At 42.9% G+C, this 16,104-nt stretch overlaps 1 protein-coding gene across 21 annotated transcripts in view; it reads right to left on the reverse strand.

Moving 5' to 3' along the window:
* LOC117980965 (putative uncharacterized protein FLJ44672) overlaps window positions 1-16,104 on the reverse strand; it is a 65,123-nt gene that overhangs the window by 43,944 nt on the left and 5,075 nt on the right. For 17 of the 21 annotated variants that reach the window (XM_063605733.1, XM_063605723.1, XM_063605737.1 and 14 more), the window contains exons 3-6: window positions 15,337-15,409; window positions 8,496-8,679; window positions 3,866-3,950; window positions 621-743 (exon numbers count right to left, since the gene is read on the reverse strand). The gene's annotated coding sequence lies outside the window, so the exon portion shown is untranslated. The remainder of the gene's footprint in view (window positions 1-620; window positions 744-3,865; window positions 3,951-8,495; window positions 8,680-15,336; window positions 15,410-16,104) is intronic. The other 4 variants (XM_063605720.1, XM_063605719.1, XM_063605718.1 and 1 more) reach the window with 3 other exon arrangements.

Below are 16,104 nucleotides of genomic sequence, written 5' to 3' on the forward strand. Positions count from 1 at the left end.
GCTCCATCCTCATCTGAGTATTACTTGCTTCTCCAGGATCCACTATGCTCCAGCCACCCTGACCATCTTTATGGTGCTTAAACACCGTGCCAAGTCCATTCACATCTCAGGTCCCTGCACTTGATGTTCTACCCATCACAACCACTCTTGCCCAGTGAGCTGCCTCAGCTCAAATGTCACCTCCTCAGAGAGGTCTTCACTGCCCACCCCAACAGGTCAGTGTCCATCCCAACACCCAAACTTTCTAACTCCCAAAGCTCTATTTATTTTCTTCAAATTACTTGTCACCGTCTGAAAACATATCATTTGTTGCATGTACATAGTCTGCTTCTCCACCACCACACCACCACTAGAACGGAAGCTCCCCGAGAACAGAGACTGTCTTACTCATTCTCCCCTTAGTTCCCAGCACCTAGATCTGTGCCTGGCACTTGGCAGGGGCTCAAAAAATGTCTGTTATCGGCTGGGCGCAGTGGTTCATGCCTGTAATCCCAGCACTTTGGGAAGCTGAGGTAGGCAGATCACCTGAGGTCAGGGGTTCAAGACCAACCTGGCCAACATGGTAAAACCCCATCTCTACTTAAAAAATACAAAAATTAGCCGGGCGTGGTGGTACACACCTGTATTCCCAGCTACTCGGGAGGTTGAGGAAGGAGAATCACTTGAATCCGGGAGGCAGAGGTTGCGGTGAGCCAAGATCACACCATTGCACTCCAGCATGGGCAACAAGAGTAAAACTCCATCTAAAAGAAAAAAAGAAAGGAAGGAAGGAAAGAAATGAAAGGAAAGGAAAGGAAAGGAAAGGAAAGGAAAGGAAAGGAAAAAGAATATGAACAGCTGGCGAGATCAAGACTTCTGGCCCAAAGGGCCTGTAGCTGGTCTGACCATTCATCAAAAAATCTGAATTTAAATGGAGACACACTGGACTGTCACATGCAATAAAAGAACTGAAACAGCAAATGGTCTTGATTTGGGTTTCCTTCCACCCTACACGGCTCCAGCAAATGGAGGAGTGAGCGTGCCTGCGGTGCTCCTGACACATCTAGGGTAGTTCCTATTCACAGTGGTCAACCTTTGGGATTTTCCACACCTCACAGGGTCATCGTCCATCTAGGCTAACCTAGAACGTCCAGATAAAAGCTCCTGTTTAGAGACTGGAGAGAAAATTGTCAAACCTGAAAGCCCATGAACTGTCTCAGCCAGGGGAGAACACACGTAGGAAAGACTAAAGAGTGATGTCAGAAGCCTAATTTCAGATTGACCTGTACAGCTTTACAATTGTGAGTAATTAACTTACTTTTGCTAGGCTCTGTTATTCTCACATCAATAATGAGAAAGCGAACTGAATAGTCTCTCAAATCCCTTTCAATTTTAACATCCTCTGACTTTATGATTAAAGAGTGATACTAATAAGGCTAAAACTGTGGCTTAACCCCAATAGGAGCCTGCTGGGATTATGCTACACAAAACTATTCCACACAGACAGAGCCATTCTGACCACGTCCCTCCCTACACCAGCTAACATATAGATATGCACCACTGGTATGAGAAGTCCCTCCTACAGAGGACATTGACTGATTCAATAATAGGCTGATTTAGTCATTCAACCAACAAATATTTACTGAGCACTTTCTAGGTATTTAGGGATACAACAGAACAAAACAGACAAAATCCCTTTCCTTATGGAGCTTACGTTTTAGTGAAGAAGAGTGGGGGAGTCAGACATCAAATAGGAAATGAGTTGAGGATATATTTTACGCAGAGCACCCTGGAGGCACTTTTGATAAGGTGATTTTTGAGCCTCAATCCAAAGCAGTGAGACAGTGAGCCATGCAGACACTAGGGGAAGAATGTTCCAGGCAGAGGGAACAGCAAGGCCCAGAGACAGGACAGGGTCAAGCATGCCTGGCATGTTAAAGGAAACGCCATGAGCTCAGTGTTTATACAGAGGAGTAAGAGCAGGAGAATAGCAGGAAGCACAGTGAGACAGGTAGTAGGGGGCAAGATCATGTAGAAAACAGAAAGCCACTGGAGAGTTTGAACAGAGGGGTAAACATGATCTAAATTCCACTGAAAAAGGACTGTTCTAGCTGTTGTACTGACAGTAGACAGGCTGGGTGCGGTGGCTCACACCTATAATCCCAATGCTTTGGGAGGCCGAGGCAGGCGGATCACTTGAGGCCAGGAGTTCAAGACCAGTCTGGCCAACATGGCGAAACCCTGTCTCTACTAAAAATGCAAAAAAATTAGCCGGGAATGGTGATTCGTGCCTGTAATCCCAGCTACTAGGGAGGCTGAGGCAGGAGAATCGCTTGAACCTGGGAGGCGGAGGTTACAATGAGCAGAGATCACACCATTGTACTCCAGCCTTGGCGAGAGAGCAAGACTCTGTCTCAAAAAAGAAAAAAAAAAAATAATAGACCGAAGGAGGCAAGCATGGAAACAAGAAAACCAGTTAGGAGACTACTGAGATAAATCAGGTGAGAGATGATGGCAGATGGGTCCAGGGTGGCAGCAGTGAGGAATGAAGAGGGACAGACTCCGGGATATATTCTGAAGTTGAATCAACAGGACACTGGAGGACAGGATGAGCTTGGAAAATCTTGGGACTACTGCAGAATTGAATGAAGCTAAATGGCACTAAATTCCAACATCCACTGTGAAATCCTGGGATCAGGGATTTGTTCATTTCTGTCACCTAGTGTCCCACCCAGTACTTGGCACATAATGAACATATAAAAAGTCCTCTTGAATAAATGTGGAACTGAATATATTACAAAGCCAAAAAACCTGCAGTTTGATAAGTCATTAGGAGACCAAAAAGCATCTGGTACTAGACATATTTTACTAACAGAGTCTTGCCCTGTCGCCCAGGCTGGCAATGGCATGATGTCAGCTCACTGCAACCTCCGCCTCCCAGGCTCAAGCAATTCTCATTCCTCAGCCTCCCCAGTAGCTGGGACTACAGGCACTCACCACTATGCCCAGCTAATTTTTTTGTTTTGTTTTGTTTTTTTGTATTTTAGTAGAGACGGGGTTTCACCATGTTGCCGAGGGTGGTCTCAAACTCCTGAGCTCAGGCAATCCACCCACCTTGGCCTCCCAAAGTGCTAGGATTACAGGTGTGAGCCACTGAGCTCAGCCTAAATCTATTCCTTTTTATAAAAAATTTCCCTTACTATGGCCGGACACGGTAGCTCACGCCTGTAATCCCAGCACTTTGGGAGGCCGAAGCAGGCATATAGTGAGGTCAGGAGATCGAGATCATCCTGGCTAACACGGTGAAACCCCGTCTCTACTAAAAATAAAAAAATAAAAATAAAAATTTCCCTTTATAACTCATTTCACAGTAGTAACCAATGAAGCTGACAAACAACTTCACATTATACAGGTGAGATGTGAACAACTTAGCCATCTCCCTGAGAGGCCAGATGTAGTCACCAAACCTCAGCAACTCCCATCTAAAATACAGGGATAAGTGTTACACAAGTAGTAAGCCCATGTTCTTATAAATAGTAAATCATGGGCCGGGCACGGTGGCTCACGCCTGTAATCCCAGCACTTTGGGAGGCTGAGGTGGGTGGATCACGAGGTCAAGAGTTCAAGACCAGCCTGGCCAACATGGTGAAACCCCATCTCTACTAAAAATACAAAAATTAGCCAGGTGTGGTGGTGGGTGCCTGTAATCCCAGCTACTCAGGAGGCTGAGGCAGAGAAATGCTGGAACCCGGGAGGTGGAGGTTGCAGTAAGCCAAGATTGTGCCACTGCACTCCAGCCAGGGCAACAGAGGGAGACTCCATCTCAAAATAAAATAAAATAAAATAAAATAAATATTAAAATAAAGACATAAAGGATGTCACTTACATGGACACGTGTTCAGGGCTTGTGTGGAGGAGTTGTGGATGAGGACGAAAGTCGACTTGGAGACAATGGAGTCCGACTGGAGTTACTGGATGAGGAAAGGAGAGAAAGAGAGAGAAAAGGAAAAGGGTAAGGGAAGTGGAAGATTGCCTCAGTGTGAAGGTCATCTCTGATTGCTGACAAAGGCAGTGGAAAATGTTGGAGAAGGTCTGAAAATACTGCTAAAGGTTGGTGGTTTCAGAAAATCTTGTAACATTTCCTTTACTTTAAAACTTAGCATCTCAAGGGTTTTTAGTATGAGTTTTTTTTTTTGTTTTTTTTTTTGTTTTGCCCCATGGATTTCAGAGTAGTTGAACCATTCAGCCACAGAAAATAACTCCAGTATCAACCACATTTGAATATTACCAATAAAGACATGGGACTCTCTTCCTCTGAGGTCGAGCGCGTCTATTCACTTGCTGCTCAGCCTCCTCTTCTGCCCACCCTCACCTCCTTTTCTGGCATCTGCTCCTCCCAGGGAGGACTTCACACCCTCCTCACAGAGCCAGGTGCCACCTCCCACTCTTCGAGGCTCCATCACGTGCCTGGCTCCACCACCTTCTCGCGTGTGACATCTACCTTTCACCAAGCTGAGGACACAGCACACCCATGGTGTGTTTAAGGAGACAGTTCTGATGGCCACAAAATTCTTTTGTTATGTGGTCTGTGATTTGAATTGCCCTGTCCAAAGACTAATGCATGGTTCATGGTCAGGCCAAGTAAGGTTATGTTGGAATGAGAAACCACCAAGCACCTTTAATTCCTTCCAAGATCTTTTAGGAGTGGGACAAAGTCAAGTGCTGTTAGTGATGGCAAGAGAGGAGACTCTCTCTGCTGCACTCTGGTGATGATGGCAGGTCCAGCACTGCTACAGCACCAATCCTTGCAGTGTCTTCTATGGCGCTTGCACATTCTTTATATAATACAGGCTTTGCAGTCTCAGTTTCTGCAATCACTGTCACAACTGCCCCTAACAAAAGCAGTGACTGTATTCCTCACAACCTTGAATTTAAGCTTTGTCTTGAGAAATGAAGGTTTCTACAGGTTTCTTCATGTTCACATTAATCCAAATTGAAGATTTACCTCCAGGAATATTTTTCTTTCTCTATTACTTCCCTTAGCAAAAAATGTGTAACTTCCAATCTTCAATTCTTCACCAATGCTTTGATTCTTTGGCTAAATCAAAAGCATGCTGAGGGCCAGGCACAGTGGTTAACACCTGTAATCTCAGCACTTCGGGAAGCTAAGGCAGGCTGATCACAAGGTCAGGAGTTCAAGACCAGCCGGGCCAACATGGTGAAACCCCATCTCTTCTAAAAACACAAAAATTAGCCAGCATGGTGGTGTGCACCTGTAATTCCAGGTACTGGGAGGCTGAGGCAGGAGAACTGCTTGAACCCAGGAGGTGAAGGTTACAGTGAGCAAAAATCATGCCACTGCACTCCAGCCTGGGCAACAAAGCAAGACTCTGTCTCAAAAAAAAAAGAAAGAAAGAAAGAAAAAACATGCTTAACCTATGAGTTAAGCACTGAGTTTTGTCTTCTCCACTGCAGGACTCCTGGACAAGGATTATTTTCTTACCCTACTACAGAATTTCTCAACCACTTTCCATGCCATAATCCACACAAAATCTATTTGGCACACTGACTGACCTTCACTAATTGCCCCAAGGTACTGTGAGAGCTGAAGGAGCAGTATTTTAGGACACACCCATTAACCCAACTTGAGAACATTTATTCACTGTAGTATTAATGAGAATGATTAACTGCACAAATTTGTAAACACCTAATATGCACACATAATTCATACTTGATTCCCAACACTTATTTCCTGACAATACAAAACTTCATACTAAATGGCTAGTTATTGGTTCTTGGCAACTTAAGTTCCTAAGGTGGTAGATAATCTACAAATGTGGTCACTTACTCTGACAGTGCAAAATGGCAAACAAAAAGATGGGAAAGAAAGAAAGCTCTAATAAAGAGCTCTAACAAAGAAAACAGGCTGGGCACGGTGGTTCACACCTGTAATCCTAAGACTTTGGGAGGCCGAGGTGGGCAGATCACCTGAGGTCAGGGGTCCGAGATCAGCCCGGCTAACATGGCGAAACCCTGCCTCTACTAAAAATACAAAAATTAGTTAGGCATGGTGGCACAGGCCTGTAATCCCAGGTACTTGGGAGGCTGAGGCAGGAGAATTGCTTGAACCCAGGAGGCGGAGGTTGCGGTGAGCCAAGATCGCACCATTGTACTCCAGCCTGGGAAACAAGAGCAAAACTTCGTCTCAAAAAAAGAAGAAAAAAAAAAAAAGAACAGAACATTATTTGTTCAATGGGGACTTCTTAGATCCTTCCTATTAGGCTGTGATATTCGTGTGCAGGCCAGAGTTACAGTATTTGCCATTTTAGGAACAGGGCTCATATGAATAAACATTAAGGTCCAAATGCGGACAGTAACTGCTATCCCTGAACAGTTGTGTGGCTACTTGAAACTGAAATATGCTGTGAGTATGAAAGACACATCAATTCTCAACAAAAAGAACATATGCAAATGAAGTAAAGAATGTGAAATACTTCATTGTGTATTTATTTATAATGATTTCAGGTTGAACTCGAAAACGTAAAATTATGTATATGGGTTGCATTTGCAGCACACATTGTATTTCTCTTGGATACCACTGGCCAAAGTTCAAAGCTTAATGCCGGGTGCGGTGACTCACATCTATAATCCCAGCACTTTGGGAGGCTCAGGCAGAAGGATCACCTGAGCCTAGGAGTTTGACACCAGCCTGGCCAAAATGGTGAAACCTTGTCTCTACACAAAATACAAAACTTAGCCAGGCATGGTGGCGCACACCTGTAATCCCAGCTACTCAGGAGGCTGAGGAAGGAGAATTGCTTGAGCCTGGTTGCAGTGAGCTGAGATCACACCACTGCACTCCAGCCTGGGTGACAGAGTGAGACTCTGTATCAAAAAAAGGAAGAAAGAAAAAAAGCTTCAGTTATCACTACACTGCATATGTGCATATTGATAAATCAAGGAGTGCCTGTATTGAGCTTCTGCAAAAGATTTTTTAGGGAGGTGAAGGAAGGAGCAGTTCCATCATTTTAAAAGATTAATTTTTAAAAGCTTCAAGATTAATCTGTGCTTTTAAAAAGGATTTCACAACTATTTTACCCGTTGTATTTGTTCTTGGCTGAGTAACTACAGTTGTATTGTGCATAAGAAGTTCTGGACCATAAGTACATAGTTGATAATAATATTATAATAAAGCATTTAGAAGAAATTTACAGGCCTTTCTCACACAGCTGTGCACTGCTAATTATTATTATTATTATTATTATTTGAGACAGAGTCTCGTCCTGTTGTCCAGGCTGGAGTACAGTGGTGCGATCTTGACTCACTGCAACTTCCGCCTCCCATGTTCAAGCAATTATCCTGCCTCAGCCTCCCAAGTAGCTGAAACCACAAGTGCGCGCCACCACACCTGGCTAATTTTTGTATTTTTAGTAGACACGGGGTTTTGCAATGTTGGCAACGCTGGTCTCGAACTCCTGACCTCAGGTGACCACCCGCCTCAGCCTCCCAAAGTGCTGGGATTACAAGTGTAAGCCACTGTGCCTGGCCAATTTTTAAACATAATCCATTCTGCCTTCATTTTATAGTGAAAATAATCATTTTGGTGATTTGAATTTTGAAAATAGCAATTTTCAGACATTCAGGTGAGACCAGCTGGATGTCTCCAAAGTCATCTTTTTTTAAGATAAATATACAAAAGTCAGTTTTCCCCCAAACCAGCTCAATTCTGTTTCTGAATCTTAGATGAACTGTCTCACAGAAGAGCCAGAAGCAGCTTGCTGTATCATCTTAAACCTTTCCTCTCCATATATAACTCAGTCCCAATGAATATACACAGATGTACAACCTCAATCAGTAAGCAAGACTCAACCCACTTCAACATTCCTTTCATGAGTAGAGAGGCCTTCTGTTCCTACCCCCAACACTCAAACTACCCATGTATTACCCTTCAAAATTAAGCCAGAATAACCTTTCTAAAGGGCAGATCCAAATTATTTTAAGAGGGAACTGCTATGAGACCATTTAATGACTGCCACTGCTTTTGTAGGATCTAAGGCCTTCCTCCATTTGGCCACCCAAGTCTATCTATGCAATCCCACCATGCCCACATGGCACTCCTCGCTCCACACAGAATGGGTGAGGTATGTGAATATGTGGGCATATTTGACATCTCCCTGACTTTACTCATATTTGGAACACATTCCCTCCCTTCTGGATGCACAAATGACTGATCTGGGATCTGGGTATGCCATCCTTGCCTTCTCCCCTAAAAATGCTCAATAACTCTTCATTGCATTTTTCATAATATTAAGCTTCCCAAGGACAGGGTTCTTGCTAGACCCAATTTTGCACATCTGATACTTATACTAAATACATGTTTGTTCAATAAGTGAATCTGAATGTTAATTGTAAATATAAGGAAGTCATAATGAGAGGGGAACAAAAGGCCCTTCCTCATCGAATTAATCTCTCCTTAGGGAAGACACTGAATTTGTTTCTGCAGATTATCATCTTACCTTTTAATAAGAAATTTAATTCAATTGCCCACTTGAATGATGTTTTCCAGCCTTGGGATTCCATACCACGAGGGACTTCTGAAAAGAATGTTTTCTGGTAGTCCTTCCACATACAGATCATTCGCATGGCCTTCAAATTTTTGGTACAGTAGAGCCTTGGCTTCAGTGCTCCCCAAGGCTTCAGCTGAACAAAACCAAAGCAATTCAGGAGACTATGCTTGTGTTGAAATCAGATTTTAGTACAATCCAAAGCAAGGTGCAGGTCAATTTTTTTAAATTGCAAAAACTCTAGAAACATATTTACTAACTATTGAAGCAGGCTTAAAGCAAAGGCAAGTATAAATGACCCATTATTAGACAGATCAATGAGATAGAAAATTAACAAGGGTATTAAGGACTTGAAGTCAGTTCTGGACCAAGCGTACTTAAGAGACATCTACAGAATTCTCCACCCCAAATCCACAGAATATACATTCTTCTCAGCACCGCATCACACTTATTCTAAAATTGACCACATAATTAGAAGTAAAACACTCCTCAGCAAATGCAAAAGAACGGAAATAATAACAAACAGGCTCTCATTGCATAGTGCAATTAAATTAGAACTCAAAATTAAGAAACTCACTCAAAACCGCACAAACTACATGGAAACTGAACAACCTGCTCCTGAATGAGAACTGGGTAAATAACGAAATTAAGGCAGAAATAAAGATGTCCTTTGAAACCAGTAAGAACAAAGACACAACATATCAGAATCTCTGGGACACGTTTAAAGCAGTGTTTAGAGGGAAATTTATAGCACTAAATGACTAATGCACTAAATGTCCACAAGAGAAAGCAGGAATAATCTAAAATATAACATTTATGCAGCTAACAAACATGAAAAAAAGCTCATCACTGGTCATTAGAGAAATGCAAATCAAAAACAATGAGATACCATCTCACGTCAGTTAAAATAGCAAACAATAAAAAGTCAGGAAACAACAGATGCTGGAGAGGATGTGGAGAAATAGGAACGCTTTTATACTTTTGGTGGGAGTGTAAATTAGTTCAATCATTGTGGAAGACAGTGTAATGATTCCTCAAGGATCTAGAACCAGAAATAACATTTGACCCAGCAATCCCATTACTGGGTATATACCCAAAGAATTATAAATCATTCTACCATAAAGACACATGCACATGTATGTTTATTGCGGCACTATTCACATTAGCAAAAGCTTGGAACCAACCTAAATGCCCAACAATCACAGACTGGATAAAGAAAATGTGGCACATATACACTATGAAATACTATGCAGACATAAAAAAGGATGAGTTCATGTCCTTTATAGGAACATGGATGAAGCTGGAAACCATCATTCTCAGCAAACTAACACAAGAACAGAAAACCAAAAACTGCATGTTCTCACTCATAAGTGGGAGTTGAACAATGAGAACACATGGACACGGAGGGGAACATCACACACCAGGGCCTGTCGGGGAATGCGGGGTTAGGGGAGGGACAGCATTAGGAGAAATACCTAATGTAGATGATGGGCTGATGGGTGCAGCAAACCACCATGGCACGTGTAACAAACCTGCACGTTCTGAACATGTACCCCAGAACTTAAAGTACAATAAAAAATAATAACCAAATCCTGCCCCCAATCCAAGGCCACAAATAATTTAATTAAAGCCTATAAAATAGGACACACAGAAAAGTCACTCTGTTTCCTTGACTCCACAACTTGTATGTGTGGCTTATAATGCATTTACTTTATTATCAGTCTCAATAAACTCTGGGGGAGAAAGCCGGGGGTAACACACCTAATCCTTTCATGAAATGTCTAACATGGCCGCGAGTGTGTGGCATCTTTTCTCAAGCCCCCATGCCTGAGTGCCATTTGCTGATGGCCCTTCCCCATGATTGAGGAAGCTGGGTCACTGGTTGAACACTAAGTACAAGACAGCATGAGAATCATGCTTGCAGCTGCAGTTAGCTGGAGGGCTGGTAGAAGGCACTGCTCCATGATTGTATATACCGAGTTCTGCCATCTTAATGATATCTGTGTATGTTTTCTATCTTTGAAGATACTTGCATTTTTACATATCAGAATCCCAAGGCTGAGAAATAAAAATGTTAAAAATTTAAAAAAAATAATAAAAATAAATGACCCATCATTACCAACCAGATTTTGGCAGATTTAAGTGTCCTGATCCTAAGACAATCTTAATAACTCTAAGATCTTAAAAGATTAAACTTTGTTTTTCAATATTCTTAGGAAGAAGAGAAAAAAACTATAGACAATAAAGAACACAACCTGAATACTATTTGTTTTTTGTTGTTGTTGTTTTGTTTTGTTTTTTTCCAAGACGGAGTCTCGCTCTGTCACCCAGGCTGGAGTGCAGTGGCATGATCTTGGTTCATTGCAAGCTCCGCCTCCTGGGTTCAAGTGATTCTCCTGCCTCAGCCTCCTGAGTAGCTAAGATTACAGGTGCCCGCCACCACGCCTGGCTAATTTTTGAACTTTTCAGTAGAGACGGGGTTTTACCATGTTGGCCAGGCTGGTCTCAAACTCCTGACCTCAAGCGATCTGCTCACCTTGACCTCCCAAAGTGCTGGGATTACAGGTGTGAGCCACCACAGCTGGCCTGCAAATACTATTTGCAAATACTATTTGGAAGCAGCCTTTTGCCACTAACTGCTTGTGAAATTAACAACCCTCCTCCACTGGCTGCTGCAAACAGGCACATTTCAGGCTGAATTTTCATCCACACTGCAACCACGAGATCAATGTTCTTTACCCCTTCAACCTCACGAGTATGCTATTTTAAAAGAAATAACTTTCCACAAAGAATTCATGAAATGGGAAATAAAAATAGTAAGCAGAGGCCAGTTTAGATTAAGAGGCATAACAACCAAAGTTAGCACATGAAGATTGTTTGGACCCAGATTTAAAGCAAAATTTTTCAGATAATGAGGAAATGAGATACTGTTCAGGTAAGAGTAAGGAAACTTGGCCAGGCACGGTGGCTCACGCCTGTAATCACAGCACTTGGGGAGGACGAGGTGGGCAGATTACCTGAGGTCAGGAGTTTGAGACCAGCCTGGTCAACATGGTGAAACCCTGTCTCTACTAAAAATACAAAAATTAGCCGGGCATGGTGGCATGCACCTGTAATCCCAGCTACCCAGGAGGCTGAGTTAGGAGAATTGCTGGAGCCCGGGGGGCAGGGGCTGCTGTGAGCTGAGACTGCACTCCAGCCTAGGGTGACACAGCAAGACTTTGTCTCAAAAAAAAAAAAAGAGTGAGGAAACTCAACTAAGGGTTACAGATGAGCTGACACCAAAAAATCATTGTAATTTTGTCAGATGTGATGAGATAGTAGCTGTATAAGAAAATGTTAATGCTGTTCAGGGATGCACACTGAACAGATAAAATGATGTGATGACTGATTTGCTTTACAATATTCCTGCAAAGGGAGGTAAAGGAATAGAAGAACAAAATGTAGGACAATCTTAATGATCACAGAAATTGAGGAATGGGTATTTTAGTGTTCACTGTACTATTTTCTCTACTTTTGAATAGGTATGAAAACTGTAATTTAAAAATGTAAAAAAAGGGCCAGGAGCGATGGCTCATGCCTGTAATCCCAACACTTTGGGAGGCTGAGGCAGGTGGATCACTTGGGTCAGGAGTTCAAGACCAGCCTGGCCAACATGGTGAAAGCCTATCTCTACCAAAAAAAAATCAGCTGGGTGTTGTGGCAGGCACCTGTAGTCCCAGCTACTCAGAAGGCTGAGGCAAGAGAATTGCTTGAACCTGGGAGGCAGAGGCTGCAGTGAGCCAAGATCGTGACACTGCACTCCAGCCTGGGCGACAGAGTGAGAATCCACCAAAAAAAAAAAAAGTAAAAATGAATTGACTAATCCCTGCTCTGAAGCCACATCCAAACAAAACTCTAAAAAGAAAGATTCAAGCAATTTATATCGTGCTATTTATATATAGATCTCCCTTGCACCTCTGTATGTAACATTTAAATATTTTGCAACCTGATAGTTGGGAGTGGCTCAAAGCTGGGCATGGTGGCATGTGCCTGTAGCCCCAGCTAATTAGGAGACTGAGGCAGGAGGATAACTTGGGCCCAGGAGTTCTAGTCCATCCCAGACAACATAAGACCCTGTTTCTTTGTTTCTTTTCTTTTCTTTTTCTTTTTTTCTTTGTTTTTTTTTTTGAGATGGAGTTTCACTCTTGTTGTCCAGGCTGGAGTGCAATGGTGCAATCTCGGCTCACTGCAACCTCCGCCTCCTGGGTTCAAGTGATTCTCCTGCCTCAGCCTCCCAAGTAGTTGGGATTACAGGCGCACGCCACCACGCCCAGCTAATTGAGTATTTTTAGTAGAGATGCGGTTTCTCCATGTTGGTCAGGCTGGTCTCGAACCCCCCACTTCAGGTGATCCACCCGCCTCAGCCTCCCAAAATGCTGGGATTACAGGTGTGAGCCACCGCATCCAGTGGACCCTGTTTCTTTAAAAAGAAAAGTCGGGGAGCTGTCAGGGAGCTCATTGATGAATTATTTTGGTGATATCAACAATTGCTATCAAAACACAACTATAAAATTCAAAATTATAGGCCGGGCACGGTGGCTCACACCTGTAATCCCAGCACTTTGGGAGGCCGAGGCAGGCGGATCACGAGGTCGGGAGATCGAGACCATCTTGGCTAACATGGTGAAACCCCGTCTCTACTAAAAATACAAAAAAAAATTCGCCGGGCATGTGGTGGGCACCTGTAGTCCCAGCTACTTGGGAGGCTGCGGCAGGAGAATGGCATGAACCCAGGAGGCGGAACTTGCAGTGAGCCGAGATCGCACCACTGCACTCCAGCCTGGGTGACAGAGCGAGACTCCGTCTCAAAAAAAAAAACAAAACAAAAAAACAAAATCCAAAATTATATCTATTGCCAGATCTTTTTCCTTACTTCCAGACTTATTTATCCAACTGTCTCCTTCACCTCCACACCTCAACTTAAATGTCAACTTGAAATTAATTAATAATTTAATTATTTATTACTAATTAATCTTTGTTCTTAGATTGGCTTTCCTCTAACATCTCAAGATTTGTCTTAAATTCTTACTTCATGATATTAGCACCAAATCTGAAGGGTTCTAGTACAGGAACTCTCTGAGATCGGAAACACATGTATTTTTGAGAAACCACACAAAATGAAATAATTATCATAGCTGTAAAAAGAAATATGCCCATAAACAAATAATAGTAAAGGATTAGAGGTTTTCAGTCACACTAGAGAGTGATGTTAAATAAAATTATTCTGTTAATTCAACAAGGAAATATATAAACCTAATTCTAACAAAGTTTTTATAAAATAAAAACCAGTTGGAGTTGAGAGTGAAAAGTGGAAGTTTAGAAAGAGGCGAGGCCAACTACAGAACGTGCTCATCACACATCATCAAGGCTGCCCCAATCACACCCCCTGCCTCCCCATTCCCCTTATTCCACTTAATTCTCTCCCAGACCTTATACCTTCTTACAGAGTAAACATCTCCTACTTACTACACGTTTCCCCACCAGATTGAATGCTCCAGAATGCACGGGGCAGGCCACTGTCTTCTGCACTGCCCAGCTCCCCCCACCCAGCACCTGACTCACAGGTGCCAAATGACTGCAGGATTATGAGGTTGGAAGTAGTGAATATTTCCTGAATACTTGCAGTGGTTCCCAGCAATGACAAATCTAAGATTTCCTCTCTCCCTTTCAGGAATCTTAGAGAAAGCAGCAATACTGTCAGAGGTGTTTGAACGAGAACAACTCGATCTTAAATAGAAGCTGGGTAAAATGAGGCTGAGACCTACTGAGCTGCGTTCCTAGATGGTTAAGGCATTCTAAGTCACAGGGTGAGAGAGGAGATCAGCACAAGATACAGGTCATAAAGACCTTGTTGATAAAATGGGTTGCAGTAAAGAATTCAGCCAAAACCCACCGAAACCAAGATGGTGACATGAGTGACCTCTGGTTGTCCTCAATGCTACACTCCCACCAACGCCATGACAGTTTACAAATGCCATGGCAACATCAGGAAGTTACCCTATATGGTCTAAAAAGGGGAACCATAAAAATAATCCACTCCTGGCCAGGTGCAGTGGCTCACACCTGTAATTTCAGCATTCTGGGATGCCAAGGTAGGTGGATCACCTGAGGTCGGGAGTTTGAGACCAGCCTGGCAACGTGGTAAAACCCCGTCTCTACTAAAAATACAAAAACAAATTAGTTGGGTGTGGTGGTATGCACCTGTGATTCCAGCTACAAGGGAGGCTGAGGCAGGAGAATTGCTTGAACCCAGGAGGCGGAGGTTGCAGTGAGCCAAGATCACACCACTGCACTCCGGCCTGGACTCCATCTCAAAAAAAAAAAAAAAAAAAGTAAGAGAGGCTGGGTGTGGTGGCTCACAACTGTAATCCCAGCACATGGGAGGCTGAGGTGGGTGGATCACCTGAGGTCAGGAATTCGAGACCAGCTTGGCCCACAAGGTGAAACTACATCTCTACTAAAAATACAAAAATTAGCTGGGCATGGTGGCAGGTGCCAGTAATCCCGGCTACTTGGGAGACTGAGGCAGGAGAATCGCTTGAATCTGGGAGGCGGAGGTTGCAGTGACCCGAGACTGCGCCACTGCACCCGCCTGGGTAACATGAGCGAAACTCCGTCTCAAAAACAAAACAGTAAGAAAAAACTGGAGCTGAGTCCTGCTCATTATATTTACTTTCCTAAAATAAAACAACATTATAAAAAACATTACTCAGTAATATACTTGAGTTGAAAGGGGAAAAAAGAGACTTACCAAATTTTTTTGCAGAAAAGCTGATCCACCATCTTTCTTCATTTAGTGATTCTGGCATACCATTCTTCCTTTACTGTCAAAATCACAGGAATACAAGTTTTCTCAATTTAATGGGTTTAATAGCTTGGGTTATTAAATATTATTATTATAAAATAGGCGGTATTATTTTTTCTTTTCCTGTGAGTAAAATTATTTCTAAGATCCAGAATGCATTTACTACTGAAACAATGCTGACACACACTGCACAAAAAAGGAAGAACCAGACATTCATTAAAGCTGGGAAAAAGCAGAACTCACTGTGCTCAAGAACCACTAGCAGGCCGGGTGCAGTGGCTCACACCTGTAATCCCAGCACTTTGGGAGGCTGAGGCGGGCAGATCACCTGAGGTTGGGAGTTCAAGAACAGCCTGGCCAACATGGTGACACCCCAGCTCTACTACAAATACAAAAATCAGGCAGGTGTGGTGGCAGGTGCCTGTAATCCCAGCTACTTGGGAGCCTGAGGCAGGAAGAAGTGCTTGAATCTGGGAGGTGGAGGGTGCAATGAATTGAGATCACACCACTGCACTCCAGCATGGGCAACAAAGCAAAACTCCATCTCAAACAAACAAACAAACAGCTAGCCACTTAACAGATGCCTCAATAAATCAGAGTCTAATCTTCTTAAAAAAAAAAAAAAAAGACATAAGAGATATACAGTTGCAAGTTAGAATGCTAAAGAACATAAACATAGAACAACTTAATGTACATATAAATTCAATATATATC

Source organism: Pan paniscus, chromosome 6, assembly GCF_029289425.2.
Source record: "Pan paniscus chromosome 6, NHGRI_mPanPan1-v2.0_pri, whole genome shotgun sequence".
In the NCBI taxonomy this organism is placed as follows: Eukaryota; Metazoa; Chordata; class Mammalia; order Primates; family Hominidae; genus Pan; species Pan paniscus.